Source organism: Schistocerca gregaria, chromosome 6, assembly GCF_023897955.1.
Source record: "Schistocerca gregaria isolate iqSchGreg1 chromosome 6, iqSchGreg1.2, whole genome shotgun sequence".
NCBI classification, from domain to species: Eukaryota; Metazoa; Arthropoda; class Insecta; order Orthoptera; family Acrididae; genus Schistocerca; species Schistocerca gregaria.
The window spans coordinates 324,048,954-324,064,951 of NC_064925.1; positions in this window are offsets into that span (position 1 = coordinate 324,048,954).

Genomic DNA, 15,998 nt, shown 5'->3' on the forward strand with positions numbered 1-15,998 from the left:
GGCGTTACTGGAAACAGAAAATACCAGTGACAGTGAACAATAAAACTCCAGTTGCACCACTTGTTGAGGAAAGATTCTTTTAGTTGGAGTAGCACAACCAATAAACAAAGCTATTTTAGTTTATGCTTTGAATAATATTTTTACTGTAAAGTTCTGTTTATAGAATTTTCAGTTGTACACATCTACTAACTATAATAATTTTATTAAAATTGATGAACAAGTTAACAAATCATAGAGTCGTCGAGTTTATTTCCTTGGAAGTATTTTTGAGATCAGTTAGGAGCAATACCTGAAAAGGGATAGTTCATGTTTTTTTGGTAGGTTTAAAGTGGCGGTGCAATGCAGGCTATAACTGTTACAGTTGGTCCCAAAAAGCAAAATGGAGCATTTGTGAGAAAATGGGGAAATAGGGCAAATCCCCTCAAATATTTTGGGATAAATCGACGCAGCTCCAACAATAATACAGCAGTTCCAGGGGGCTACTAATTTCTTGAGATACAGAAAAAGTAATTCATTGGCACTGACAGTAAGAAAACTGTCGAAACCCACAGGAATGATCACAGCACGGTTCAGTAGCTGAATAACTGTTTCAGAGGACCTAACAAAGTGCACTATATAGCTTAGCCTCGCTCACTGACCTATAAGGTTGCTTTACCAATCTTTCTTTTTTGGAGAGGAAAGTATTATTTTTGTAGAAATATTAATAAACATTATGGTCAAATTTATGAGATATTTAAGTTCAATATTGTGACGAGTAACTTTGCTGCAAAACAAAAATTTTGCACGGATTATTCCAAGTGTTTTTATTCTGCAGTAATCCTTTTACATCCATGTTTATATCGGATAGGGCAGAGATTCTAACTGCGAGGTTTTACGTCACTTTGTGTGGTAAAATCTCGCAATTTTTTCTTTGCTAAATTGTAAATTTCTCTATAATTAATTATGAGGCAATACTGGAATTTGGATGGGTTATAGCTAACAATCCAACTTACGACTTTAGTCTAAATTCAGGGGAAAATCTATCTCTCATTGACCACAATGTTACAAAAACTGAAAATTATCTGCCAGCTGTGGCCGAGCGTTTCTAGGCGCTTCAGTCCGGAACCGTGCTGCTGCCACGGTCGCATGTTCGAATCCTGCCTAGGACATGGATGTGTGTGATGTCCTTAGGTTAGTTAGGTTTAATTAGTTCTAAGTCTAGGTAACTGATGACCTCAGATGTTAAGTCCCATAGTGCTTAGAACCATTTGAACCATTTGAACTGAAAATTGGCAGTCTTTATCCCCACCAAAAATGGTTCAAATGGCTCTGAGCACTATGGGACTTAACTTCTGAAGTCATCAGTCCCCTAGAACCTAGAACTACTTAAACCCAACTAACCTAAGGACATCACACACATCCATGCCCGAGGCAGGATTCGAACCTGCGACCGTAGCGGTCGCCCGGTTCCAGACTGTAGCGCCTAGAACCTCTCGGTCACTCCGGCCGGCTGTCCTCACCAAATCGGTCCATATTACTTTTTGTCTGTAATTGATAGATTCTCTCCACTGGCTGCGTTAGCCCCCCATTCGGATCTGGAAAGGGACTGCCAAGAGGTAGGTGAGTATGAGAAAAAGATGGAATAACAAATGACGCTATAATACTGTAGGCGTCGCAGCATGGAATCGCGGGCTCCTCGCGTATCGGCACAACTCGCTAGCAGCCTGCTTCCTTGGGAGAGCTAGCCAACTTCACAGCTCTCTACAGCTGGGTTGCGTGCATATCCAGATGGCTCGCCTACGTGTGAGCACAAAAAACACTCTTACGGCAGTAGTGCAATAACACCGTAACTGTGCAAGCATCGCCTAGCCTCTTCTGACGAATCATGTGACACAAACATCATCTGCTGCAGCGTTCTTAAAGGTAGCACAACACAGTTTATAACAACACACAAAGTTAATATACCTAACTCACTGTAGCTAACCACTTCACCCTATTAGTCCTAGCTCACAACAGCTACCGACTATTTTCCATTTCTATAGCTCACTGTACTGTCATCTACAAACACAAGATTTTATCATTGCACTGTCTCTCACTACGTACATTTTGACGTTTTCGACGTCTCGAAGACTTTGGTATCTAGCAGGCAGTATCCTTTCTACTTCACTGAATTAGGACATACCAGTTTTCTTTTTCCTAAATGTCCCATGGTAATAGTGATGAAACTTCTTTATTTCGTCGTTAATACTTTGGTGGTTTCATGTGTATTCTGATACGTATTTAGTCACCGGCTTTAAAGTTAACAGTCCTAACGATTTTGTCACGTGCTAACTTCCATTTTTCTTCTCGCTTCTTCATTGTCTCAAGAGCGATTTTCAAACGTTGTTCTTGCGGAAAATTAATGTACTCATGAAATATGTTGTCCAGCTCCAACCAAAGACAAAAGTACATGGTGATAATTTCATTGAAACATGAGCTAAGCTGTTCATCACAGTTTCAAAATTAGTTAGTTGATCAAACCATTTAGTGTGTTTCTTGTCGCTTTAGGCATGAAACAAACGTCCCAACTCAAAAGTCTTGAGGAAAATTCAGTTATATCAGATTCATTGATCTGAGTTAACATGAATGCGTTGCCGTAAAATTCCATCTTGTTTTAAATAATACTGACGTATTTTATCATCCCCTGCAGCATTCGGATCATCATATTTCTCCTTTGCCAATTTAAGTGGTTGGTCGGCATCCTCTTCATGTTTTACGTTTCTGAGTATTTTCTGTATGGAATGTTCACCTTCCACGTCTCTTATGAAGTGGATCTTCACGTCTTTCTGCCACGAGTGTGCAACAGTAACAGATTCATGTCCTTCAGATAACACTGACAGCGTATCGGGCAGTATGTTTTGGTTCCCTGGTATGTACTGTACTTCGAAGTTGTATTGATGAAGAGTCAATGCCTAGTGAGTGAGCCAGTCATGCATCAATTTTCAGTTAGGTAAGAATCACAACGCTTTATGATCTGTCACTACTACTGTGAGTCTTCCAAACAAGTAAAAATAAAAATTTTCAAAACTCCGCACGATAGGGAGTGCTTCTTTTTCTGTGACAGTATACTTTTTTCCAATTAGTAAGGACACGGTTTGCTAATGCAATTATGTAATGCTCAATTACTCTGCCAATTTCTATTAGCTGATACAATTCTGCACATATAGCATAATCGCTTGAATCAATTCCGACCAAAAATTCGTATTTAGACCGTGGTGGTGCACGATTGGTGCTTCATATAGTTGTTTGTAATCAATTCGAACACATCTTGGTGGTCCTTACCCCATTTTGAAATGGTATCTTTCCTTAATAGTCGGCCGGGGTGGCCGATCGGTTCTAGGCGCTACAGTGTGGAACTGCACGACCGCTACGGTCGCAGGTTCGAATCCTGCCTCGGGCGTGGATGTATGTGATGTCCTTGGGTTAGTTAGGTTTAAGTTGTTCTAAGTTCTAGGGGACTGATGAACTCAGAAGTTAAGTCCTATAGTGCTCAGAGCCATTTGAATCATTTTTCTTTAATAGTTCCATCAAGATTGGACAAGATAAACAAAATCTTGGCAAAAAAGGGCCGTAGAAATTGCACAAACGAATAAGTTGTTTCAGCTACTTGTCTATTGCGGTAGTGGAGAATTCCTCACTGTGTCCGTTTTGCCGGATTCGTTTCAGTTCTACGCTACAAAATAACATGACCAAAGATCTTAATCTCTGAATTGGCGAACTCTGATTTTTGCAAGTTAATGGCAACTGCAGCTCTTCTAAAAGCGTTAAGTACTCGACAAAAAAAATAATATCCAGATGTTCCACTCAGGAGGCAGTACTAACTAAAATGTCATCAATGTAGAATGTCACATGGTTAATATATCTTCCCCTAACACTTCCATCAAGTTTCGAGAATAAGAATTTCACTCTGCACCGGATTGTGCGCTTGTGCCGGACCGAGTGTGAGTCTCGGTCCGGTACACGGTTTTAATCTGCTAGGAAGTTTAATTTCATCAAGTGCTCGCACAAAAGCTGCTGAAAATATTTAAAAAGCGAACGGTATCCTCTGAAACTCGTAACATTTTCCGTTACATCTGAATACAGTAAACTTTCTACTGTCTTCGTCTAGGAGTAGCTGCCAGTGGGTGTTATTCAAATCAAAACTACTTAAATATTTTGACTTCTTTGAATCTGCAGTCCTACATCGTTCTTAGCATGACCAGCATTTACCATTTCATGTTCGCCATTAAAACGATAAACCTTATCCTGACGCACGCAGCGCTACTATACATTTAATTATTAATCCCTAATCTTTAAATATTAATCCTTCTTCTCTCCATTACTAATCTTAATCCGCAGACAGCTTTCCTCGAAATCAATACTACACTTCCTTTCAGTTAGCCAGTGTATTCTGAGAACCAGTCCAACATTGAGAGAGACAACAATTAGTGCTCGATTTTCGTACTCATCCTCTTTAATTCGAAACTTCAATAAGGCCTATCCTGTAATGAGTTTGTTTCTGTTGCCGACTGCATTGATAATACGTACTCCGTCGCCAGGGACTTTGGGAATGTCATCCTATTATTTAACGGTTTAAATAAGCTATCAGAAACTGCGCTCGTTTCACTCTCTGAATCTAATAGAGCATCTATGATTACACCACAAGTCTCGATTTCAACAAAAGGCATCAAAATTTCATTTTCTGTTTCTTCCTTTTCCCAGTTAAGATATTCTACCGCATCAACGCTTTTACAGTGAGTAACAACCACCATAATTCTTGACCTTTTCCGTTTTTAATTGAGTTTCGGAGTGGGTCGCTTCCAAAATTTGACTTAGATTAACGGTTCATTATTCCGCTGATTACACTCAAGGCTTCTAGCACATTCCAGTGATTAATATTATGTTGTTTCTCTTTTGTTCGGCGAACTGTTTTATCTGACTCGATCGTGCATGACATAATTATTTCTTCGGTGCCTCCCGTCACCTCGGCGATGAAATCTGCTTGGTCGTCCGTGCGCTTGCAATCCCTCTCGCAGCGGGTCGTTATCTCGACCTTGATAATAACTGTTGTTATTGCGTTATCGCTGTTCTCGTTCCGTTAAGTGCTTCCTTGTGGTTAAGTAACAAACCATTTGTTCCATGTTTAGCTGCGACGAATGCGCTAGCTTCTCTCGAAATGCGATGGGTAATTTCTGTATTAAAATCAACATCAGTTCTTCTTCCTTGACCGGATCTTCTAAATAAGCATTGTCATTTCAGTACTTCTGCGTATACTCGGGCATGGTTACATGGCGTCTTGCATATATGGGGGAGGGGATGGCGTAAGAATTTTTAATTTAACGCCCCACAGCATCTCTTTAGGCCAATAGGTTACAGGATCTCAGGAAATCACAAAAAGGGCTTCAGTCACAAAGGGTGCAGGCTGAACACAGGAAGAACGTAGATACAGGAACCATTGGTATAACAGTTGTAAATTGTCGTAGCTGTGCTGGGAAAGTAGCAGAGCTCCAAGCGCTTGTAGAAAGCACAGATGCTCAAATCGTTATAGGCACTAAAGCCGGATATAAGCTCAGCCGAAATTTTTGCGAAGAACTTAACGGTGTTCCGAAAGGATAGGCTAAACACGGTTGGCAGTGGCGTGTCTGTCGCTATCAGAAGAAGTTTAACCTGTCGCGAAATTGAAGTAGATACTTCCTGTGCGTTAGTATGGGCAGAGGTCATTTTTGGCAACCGGAATAAAATAACATTTGGATCATTTTACCTACCTCCCAATTCCGATGATACAGTTGCTGAAAGGTTCATAGAAAATTCGAGTTTGATTTCAAACACGTATCCTACTCATACTATAATAGTTGTAATGACTTTAATTTGCCCTCCATATGTTGGCGAAAATACATGCTTAATTCCGGAAGTACGCATAAAATATCATCCGAAATTGTGCTAAACGCATTCTCTAAAAATTATTTCGATCAGTTAGTTTATGAGCCCACGCGAATAGTAAGCGATTGAGAAAACACACTTGACCTCTTAGCAACAAATAATGCTGAGTTAATAACGAGCATCAAAACCAATTCAGGGATTAATGAACACAGGGTTGTCGTAGCGAGACTGAATATTATAATCACCAAAAACAAGCGAAAAATATACCTATTCAAAAAAGCAGAGAAAATTTCGCTTTACGACTTCCTGAGAGACAATCGACACTCATTCCAAATTAATAATATAACTATAGACCAGAAGTGGCTTGAATTCAAAGAAATAGTATCGGCTGCAATTGAGTGATTTATACCAAAAAATTAACAAGCGACAGAGCTGATCCTCCTTGGTACACCAAACGGGTTTGAACACTGTTGTAGAAACAACGAAACCAATATGCCAAATTTAAACAGACGCAAAATCCCCAAGACTGAAGATCTTTTACAGAAGCTCGAAATTTAGTGCGGACTTCAATGCGAGATACCTATAACAGTTTCCACAACGAAACTTTGTCTCGAAACCTGGCAGAAAATCCAAAGAGATTCTGGTCGTATGTGAAGTATGTTAGCGGCAAGAAACAATCAATGCCTTCTCTGCGTGATAGCAATGGAAATACTATCGAAGACAGTCCTATCAAAGCAAAGTTACTAAGCACAGCCTTCCGACATGCCCTCACAAAAGAACACGAAGTAAATATTCCAAAATTCGAATCGACAACAGCTGCCAACATGAGTAACGAAAAAGTAAATATCTTCGGAGTAGCGAAGCAACTTAAGTCACTTAATAAAAGCAAGTCTTCTGGTCCAGGCTGTATACCAGTTAGGTTCCTTTCGAAGTATGCTGATGCATTAGCTTCATACTTAACAGTCATTTACAACCATTCGCTCGACGACAGATCCGTAGCCAAAGACTGCTTCACAGGTCACACCAATATTCAAGAAAGGTAGTAGGCGTAATGCACTAAATTACAAGCCCACATCGTTAACGTCGATATGAAGCAAGATTTTGGAATATATATTGTGACCGAACATTATGAATTAACCTCGAAGAAAACGGTCTATTGACACACAGTCAACATGGGTTTAGAAAACATCGTTCCTGTGAAACACAACTAGCTCTTTATTCACATGAAGTGTTGAGTGCTATTTACAAGGGATTTCAGATCGATTCCGTATTTCTGGATTTCCGGAAGGCTTTTGGCACTGTACCACACAAGCGGCTCGTAGTGAAATTGCGTGCTTATGGAATATCGTCTCAGTTATGTGATTGGATTTGTGATTTCCTGTTAGAGGGATCACAGTTCGTAGTAATTAACGGAAAGTCTTCGAGTAAAACAGAAGTGATTTCAGGCGTTCCCCAAGGTAGTGTTATAGGCCCTTTACTGTTCCGTATCTATATAAATGATTTTGGAGACAATCTGAGCAGCCGTCTTCTGTTGTTTGCAGATGATGTTGTCGTTTGTCTACTAACAAAGTCATCAGGAGATCAAGAAACTGCAAAACGATTTAGAAAAGATATCTCAATGGTGCGAAAAGTGGCAGCTGACTCTAAATAACGAAAAAGGTGAGGTCATCCACATGAGTGCTAAAATGAACTCGTTAAACTTCGATTACACGATAAATCAGTCTAATCTAAAAGCCGTAAATTCAACTAAATACGTAGGTATTACAATTACGAACAACTTAAATTGAAAAGAACACATAGAAAATGTTGTGGGGAAGGCTAACCAAAGGCTACGTTTTATTGGCAGGACACTTAGAAAATGTAACAGACCTACTAAGGAGACTGTCTACAGTACGCTTGTCTGTCCTCTTTTAGAATACTGCTGCGCGGTGTGGAATCCTTACCAGACAAGACTGACAGAGCACATAGAAAATGTTCAAAGAAAGGCAGCACGTTTTGTATTATCGCGAAATATGGGAGAGAGTGTCTCAGAAATGATACTGGATTTGTATGGGAGAGAGTGTCACAGAAATGATACTGGATTTGGGCTGGACATCATTAAAAGAAAGGCGTTTTTCATTGCGAAGGAATCTTCTCACGGAATTCCAGTCACCAACTTTCTCCTCCGAATCCAAGAATATTTTGTTGACGCCGACCTACATAGGGAGGAACGATCACCACGATAAAATAAGGGAAATAAAAACTCGTACGGAGTGATATAGGTGTTCATTCTTTCCGTGCGCTATACGAGATTGTAATAACAGAGAATTGTGAAGGTGGTTCGATGAACAATGTGCCAGGCACTTAAATGTGATTTGCAGAGTATCGAAGTAGATGTAGATGTAGATCAATATTTATTTAAATATGCGGACACAAATTCTCCATACTTGTGGTGGTTTTCGGGCTCTCGAATACCCCACACATGCGCTTCCCGTTGCATGTGACTGCCGCGAGTGTAAATTTTAGCACGCTCATTATAAGGCTCCGGAAATGCGTGTTTGAATTGCTTAGTAAAGTCAAGAGCATGAATGTCTTGTTTCGGATCATAGTTCTGGAAAGGAGCTCAGTCCATTGTCAAAAATTACATGCGTGCGGCCAACATTGTTGCTGTCTGCTTCGCATAACACAGCATTAATTTCGTCAAGCAAATTTTCTTTACTGAATGTGATCGAATTTTCCTCACTCACAGTAGTTATATTACGGATTTTGTCTACTGCATTGTTCAATTCGTTGGACTGCTTCCGTTCGCCATTAATCATTCTTTGCTCTTCTTGCACGTATTATTGATTTTAATGATTTCGTCATTTTGCTCCCGTATTTGCTCCTGAGCTTTTCTAACTAATTCCGCTGCTTGCCTGCATTTTTTGTCAACTTAGGTCCGAAACTCTTGGATTTCCGTTTCGGTTTCTTCGTGTTTAACTTTACATTCCTCTCTGAGTTGAGCATTTTTTCATCTAACGTCTTAGTAGTTTTCGGTACGCAAATTATTAACAGTGTGTGTTAATGTCCTCAACTTAGTTTCGATTTTTTCTTAAATTTCTTCGTTTTTCTAATGTTTTGTTTTCTTCCCGAATAGATTCTAACTGCCTTTGTGATCTTTGGTTTTGTCAACTGTGATTTTTTTCTAATTTCTTGATAAATGAGAGAAGTAGTCATTCATAACGGTAGTGATTCCCGTTTGTTGAGTAGCCACGGCGCTGAACTATTTTTGGGCAGATCAAAGCTAACTATAACACTATCATCTGTTAATTCTTCTGTGGTATTTTCTGGCACATTACTCCATTACCGCTTACGAGTAATCAAAAAAGTTCTTCCAAATGTCGTTAACACCATTACTGTTTCTTTCCCAGGCACTCCTACACAACGTTGAATCGAATTCCACTCGAAGCACTGCTGTGCTGAATTCCTGTGGACTCACCAATTGCTGTGTCTTCTCCAACGTACCCGAAGTTGCGTTGCAATCAAAGTCCAAACAGGTGTCGCCACATGCAAGGCTACTTCCTGGGTCTGCGCAGTGAATGCACTCGTTTTTGTGTCAGCGGGTGGCTTGCATTTAATTGATTCAGGTTGGAAATGCTGCTCCCTTGTTGCTAACTTTAGTCGTTATTGTAAATATTGGTGGGCGATATACTACTAAAATTAGCAATTCACGGGTATTTCTAGAAATTTATTTCGTTATACACACGAGCATTGATATTAACATACACAATTAAAGAACAAAAAATTGCGTGTAATTACACAATAGACGTATGCATGACGGGCTATCAGTTCTGCCTGTATGATACTGCTTCCAATGAGCGACTATCAGCTCTGCCTAAACGCTTCTGCCTCCAAGATCCACACGACAATTACAACTGTACTCTCTGTTGCCTGCACTTAATCGATTCAAAGAGTGTATGTGAAGGGTATTGTACCCTTACAAAGTGATAACTGTCATTTCATATGGTGATGTATGACCCATAAACGTGGCGTCTTCTGCACTGTGGTCCTGTTGGCTTCCCACCCCCCTCCCCAATATCCCCCTCCCACCCTTAAATACTCCCACAACCTCTCCCACAACTCCTTAGCGTCCTCAGCGTCCTGAGTATGGCCTTCTTAAAATGGATCTCATTCGAGCAGTAGCATCTGTAAATTCAGATGATACTGTAAATTTCTAGTATAGTTCAGCACTCATCAGTATTGGCGTAGTTTTAGCGAATTATGACAGCCAACAGTATTTTCTGCAACATGCGACACTGTTTCGGATTTCGTGGTTGATTTTTATCGATTACATTACTATTTTACTGACTTCATTGTTATTTTATTGATTTCATTGCTATTTTCCTGATTTTCCTGCAGTTTTTAAAAGGTACGTATAAATACTGGATCGCTGCTATTTTCCACCACTTTTAAGAAGATACGCATAGATATGGCTTCGTGACTAATTTTACAAACTTCTTAAGACTGCAGACATTTTCAGAAAACACACATAAAAATACGTAGCTTTAAATGTTTAATAACACCACCAACATATGACACTATTTACAATTATTAAGTCAGTTTGTTAAAATTTTATCGATTTTTCCTCGGTATTCAAAAATATCTGCTTCTTCAAGAAGACGCACCTAAATACGGAGTCTTAAATTTGTAGCAACTAACACCGCAACACATACGCCGTGAGAACACTGTAATTTCCACCCTCCTTCCTAATTCCATCTATTGTCCACATTAGTCTTTTATGTAGATTTCAGAGGAGCGAAGATTACAATAAACTTTCTAGTTTATTTAGCTTGTCATGTAGCATTGGGTCCAGCTCATCTTGTCTAGGGGTCTGCTTCTTGAAGCTGAAAATGTCACATTTTAGCTCCTCACGGTTGGATTGATCTAAATATATTTGAAGATCGTTGTTGTAGAATTTTTGTTTTTACGGAAATCTATTTTCTCACATTTTATTATACCATATAGTCTTTTGATTTTTCACATTAACAAAGCCGAAATTACAATGTTCACATAAAACCCAAAATACGTCCGATCACATCAGAGGCGTGCTTACGACTCTCACACTCTGCGGAAACAACCATGTTCTAAAGGGTTTGCAATTTTCTTAACAAATGAATTTCTATTAGTTTGTGTTACATTGTTACATTCGAGTATTATTTCGTAAATGAATCCACAAATAAACATAATAATCAGTAAAAAGTTGCGTAATTTATAAAAAAAATTGTGTGCCAAGAATTCGTAGTTTCAAATGTTTCTAGAAAAGATTATTTTAAGGTACTTTCAGAGCGAGCACTTACCGATTATAACATCGTGACTAAAACATTTAATAAAGTAATCCATTTTCATAAATTTTGGCTTGAAATAAAATTATATGAAAGTTTTCAGAAAGGCAACTGAGATTATACTGAACTGTCGAAAATTCGAAAAATAATACTAGTATCGAAGCTACTGCTGAGGAAAAGTAATGCTACAGGAGGACGTCCCGTTTCGACACCCACATGCTACACTATTTACAGTTTTTGGGCGGTTCGCAAAAATTTTCTCGATTTGCTCCAAGTATTCAGCAAATAGCTACTTTTTTTCAGGAAACACACCACGACAAGAAACATGCAGGAAACCTACGTTTCGCTTAAAACAAACTTATAACCTGCACTTAAAGTGTGTGGTGTATCCGCTCCTCGAACAGTATATGGTTATACTAGACAAGTAAAACAAATTATGACGTGAACATTTGTACAGAGAAAGGTATATACTTTTGCCAGTGCGCTCCACACTTGTGCTGTTTCCCCCAGGGTAAAAGTAGGAGAGCTGTGCACTGTACTTCAAAACAATATCTTTCCATACTCTACACACTGTTCCCTAGCACACCGCACCGCACACTCCAAAGTGCTTGTCTTGACATCACGAAGACTGTGGATAGAGAGCGATGGTTACTGCATTACTTAAAACAGGAACAAAAGACGACAGGACCTCTCCTCGTCTGTCCGCACGCTGCTGCTACATAGCCACCAACTGGAGCTCCACCACCGCAGTGCTTGTCAGAGTTCGCCTGCCACAGATCCACAGGTAGTAGCAACTATGGATGAACAGAACTGGAGTGCTCTTGCGGCTGGGCTCTAAACCCTCCCCATATCCCATTCACCTGCCCAGCCCAGAGGGTAGAAAAGTGAAGTATTTGCCGTTGCAGCCTACCTCTCAGAGCAATGACCGTATCTCGATTAAAAAATCAATAATGCCCCTCTTTTCCACTAGCCGTACATAATCGAGCAGACCGCATGCGCGAATTTGCATCCCTCCATTCCTCTTGAAGTGTGGTAAAAAAAAGGTTTGTACGCTTTTCCCGTGCAACTGCAGGTGCAGCGCTCGCATATGTAGTGCCTCTGCTTCTACGAATCCCTATTGCACGGCACAGCAGGTTAGCCACTAGTCTTAAATACACATACGCACACACATACACAGACACACAAAGAATTTTTTTAAGTATAACTTGTCACTTAGTTCGTAGAGTGTAAAGTTATTAATATATTATAACCCTAGCCCATCTTACGCCGTAGCAAAATATGAACAATAAGCTTTGTTCCGTCCTCTGCACTATGTTTTGCAAATGAGTGATGATGTCATTCGGGTAGTGCACAGCGTACTCCTTTACAGTGCATACGCAGAATACAATAACAGTTCTACGAAACACAAATCATTTATACTTTTCCATATGTTTTACGAAATTCACGTTCAATTATAGTCTGACAATTTCAGTATTTTTCCCTCATTTCGACGGAATTTGTTCCAAATATATTCCAACTACGGCATATGGAGCTCCCTTCATTTCAGTTTCACTGTCGTGTTGATGAATTATACACTGCGGCACTCCTAGGAATCATCAAGCATATTTGCTTTCAGTCTGCAGCTAGAAGCATTCATGAATGGCACGTGGAAAGAATGTCTGTCGGTGTAGGGTAAATCCCTAATTTTATTCACTGTATTTTATCTACGAGCCTATAAAATACGTTTAGCCTGTCTATTAAGATGTCAGTAAATACAGTTATAGACAAAGAAATGTCATGGAAGAATGTGCTCTCTCCACACAGCCTTCTAGTCACTCACGAAGTCTGTACCACTTCATTTACTCTACAGTAACTTAACAAAGGATTGCTGATAATTGTCGAAGGGACGTAATCATATTCCATAACTCAGCAGTTGAAAGAAAATGCTGAATTCTAAGTCTGTGTTCGTGATGTTTAAAATTTTCTTCCAGGAACCAGTAAAACATCCTTAAAAATCTTTGTCTATTTAGCTTGAAGCTTCAGGCTATATGTCCAGTGTCGTTTATTACACAACCATTATTTAACGGCCTTCAAATATAATACAAATACGTTACAACTTGCTTTCGTTGCTGGCTGGTATTATCTTTTGCTCTATTTTGTCTGGTGGGAAGAATGTCTGTCTGTTGATCAAAATTTTTTACCTTGAAAGCAACGTTATAACTTCATTCACAGAACTTTACCTATGAGTGAACAATGTATACTAGTCTACCTATTAACGCGTCACTCCTTTCATTTATAGGCGCACGAAGCTCATGGAGGAATGTTGACCCTCGCTGCGTGATTTGCTTCTAATTTTAAATGTCTAAAGATTTGCTGGTTTAGCATAGTCAATATGGTACAAGTGAATAGGAAAAAGAGAGTGGCCCCCTCATTACCACTGTGTTAAATCAGCTGCACATTTAATGTGAAAATAGACTTATAAAAACATTAATTTTTTATTCGATACCTTCACAGTGTAGATTAACAGGATGTTTGCTATACGAGACCTGCTCTTTTGTGGATTTCCTCATATTCACGCCTTTAACATTTATTCCATTACAACGTCACCTGTCGATTTATAGCAGTACAACGCAAAAGCATTTTCATCCTTCTTTTCTGTCCCATTCTATCTACTGACAAAACAAAAGACGAAACTCCTGCTGCTGAAAGTCACTCAGTATAAATCTTCCTATAGCAGAAATTTTCCCATTAAATACACACCTTGCGATACATATGTAGGAGAGTGTAATATATTTGCTCATAAGGCTTAGAAGATGCGGTTTAGAGATCACCTCTTCGCCTCCCTCTTTCGTCAAAGTACCACTTACCCCTCATATTCTCACTATTCACGAAACTTCCAGTGTACGATATATGGTACCTGATCCTACCTGATTTTTGACGAGTAAGGCTGGCTCCAGATGTCTCCAGCCAAGTCACAGACCTCTGGTAATTATCTTGAAATCCAATCACGTTGCAACAGCGCTGTTCCGTTTAGAAGCCTGTCTACGTTGAGAGCTATCACAACGAGAAAAAATAGCATACTTGAGCCTACCGTATCAATAGATTGCGGTACATCTTCCGCATGCCATCTACGGAGAGCGTGCCCTTTCGACGTAAGGAAGGGCAGTGTGACGAGGAAGTCGGACGGCTGCAAGCGGAGGACCGAAAAGGGCTCTTCAGGCACGGCGTGTTGTGATTTCAACCGTGCGATTTCTCTGTCGGACGACTGGATTTCGGTATTCCGCTTGGGGTCGCTCGTTAGTTTTCATCCTTGCATCTCAGGAGGACACGAGGCGGCCGAAGCCATTCCTACTGTGGAAGTCCGTGGCTGCGGCGTCTTGGTTAAGAGGGAAACGTGCCGTCTTAGAACTATGGTGATGCACCCTACTTCTGTTGAGTGAATTTCGGGAGAGAGTGAGATTCGTAAATCGTTCCTTCCTATTGTTTTTCCCAACGCGTTGACGTCTGCTTATGCGCCTTACCCGCCTTCAAGGCTATAAGAACTATTAAAAATATCACATCAATCTTCCTGCTTCCTTAAGGCCCGGTCGTGGGTAGGTTGACTGCGAGTTCAAGAGGCCTGCACGTGTTTGTGCCACCTTTTTATTATGCTAGCGTACAATTGCGATTTTCTGTAATTAAGACTTACTGTGTTTTACCTTCATACATCGCAGCTTTGTGGACTTTGATTTGATGCTTTGTATTTAAGGTACGATGTCTACTAATGGCTAACGTAAGCGAAGTACGTCTGCCGCCGTGTGCATCTACTCCAATCTTGTTGACTTTCCGTCCCGAGTGGCGACCCCTTCTTATCGTTAAGCCATCGAGCGTTATTTTGAAACTGATTTGTGATTGGGAGGTGAATCTTCTTATCTGCTTGTTAAGAGTTTGGTGTGTGTTCAGTAATAACGCGCAGTATTTTTTTTTTTTTTTTGCCATTAATACTGGAGGGTTTGGTTTCTGTCCCTTTGTTGGTATGTGGACATGTGTTTACATTAGCAGCCATATTGTGTTTCGTTCCATGATTTAAGGGTTAAAGATCATTTATGATTTGGTTATTTGCTGAACTTAAAGTTCATTTTTCTTACCAGGTAACACTAGCATTATGCGCAGAATTGTCTCGATTATCCGGCAGGTTTCGACATCTGATTTACGCCGAGTAACTACCTGGGCGCAGCCCTTTGGATTATGAGGTTGCGGACTGCGCTGCCTCTTGACCAACAGTTTGAAACGTCCCCTTAGAAAAATTATACATAGCTGTGCTTAAACTGACACAATATTTTTAGCGCAACGCAATCTGACTTTCAAAAATCCCTACAAAAGAATGGCCCTGACTAACATTAACCTATACGTTTCACATATCACTTACCTCACAAAAAATCTTCGTTACTCAAACTACTGCAATACAGCGAGCGCCACTACTGCCAGCTAAATAAAAGATTCAAACTACGGAAGTCACTAACTACTGATAGGCACAGTTAGCAAATGAAAGATTTTAATAGAGAACAAACAATGTATTTACCTTAATAGTCATAATATATATAGCAGTTCATGACATCCAGTCTTACAATTTTCAAAACTCCGCCATCTCTCTCCCCACGTCCACCACTGCTGGCGGTTCATCTCCAACTGCGCAACGCTACGCCCTGTTAACATCTAGCTGCCGCTGCCCAACACTACAATGGCGAGTATTATAACAATGCCAACCACCCACTGACTGCACACAGCACAGCCAGTGATTTTTCATACAGAGCGCTATGTGGCGTTACCAATAAAAAAACCTAAACAGCCTACTTACAAGTT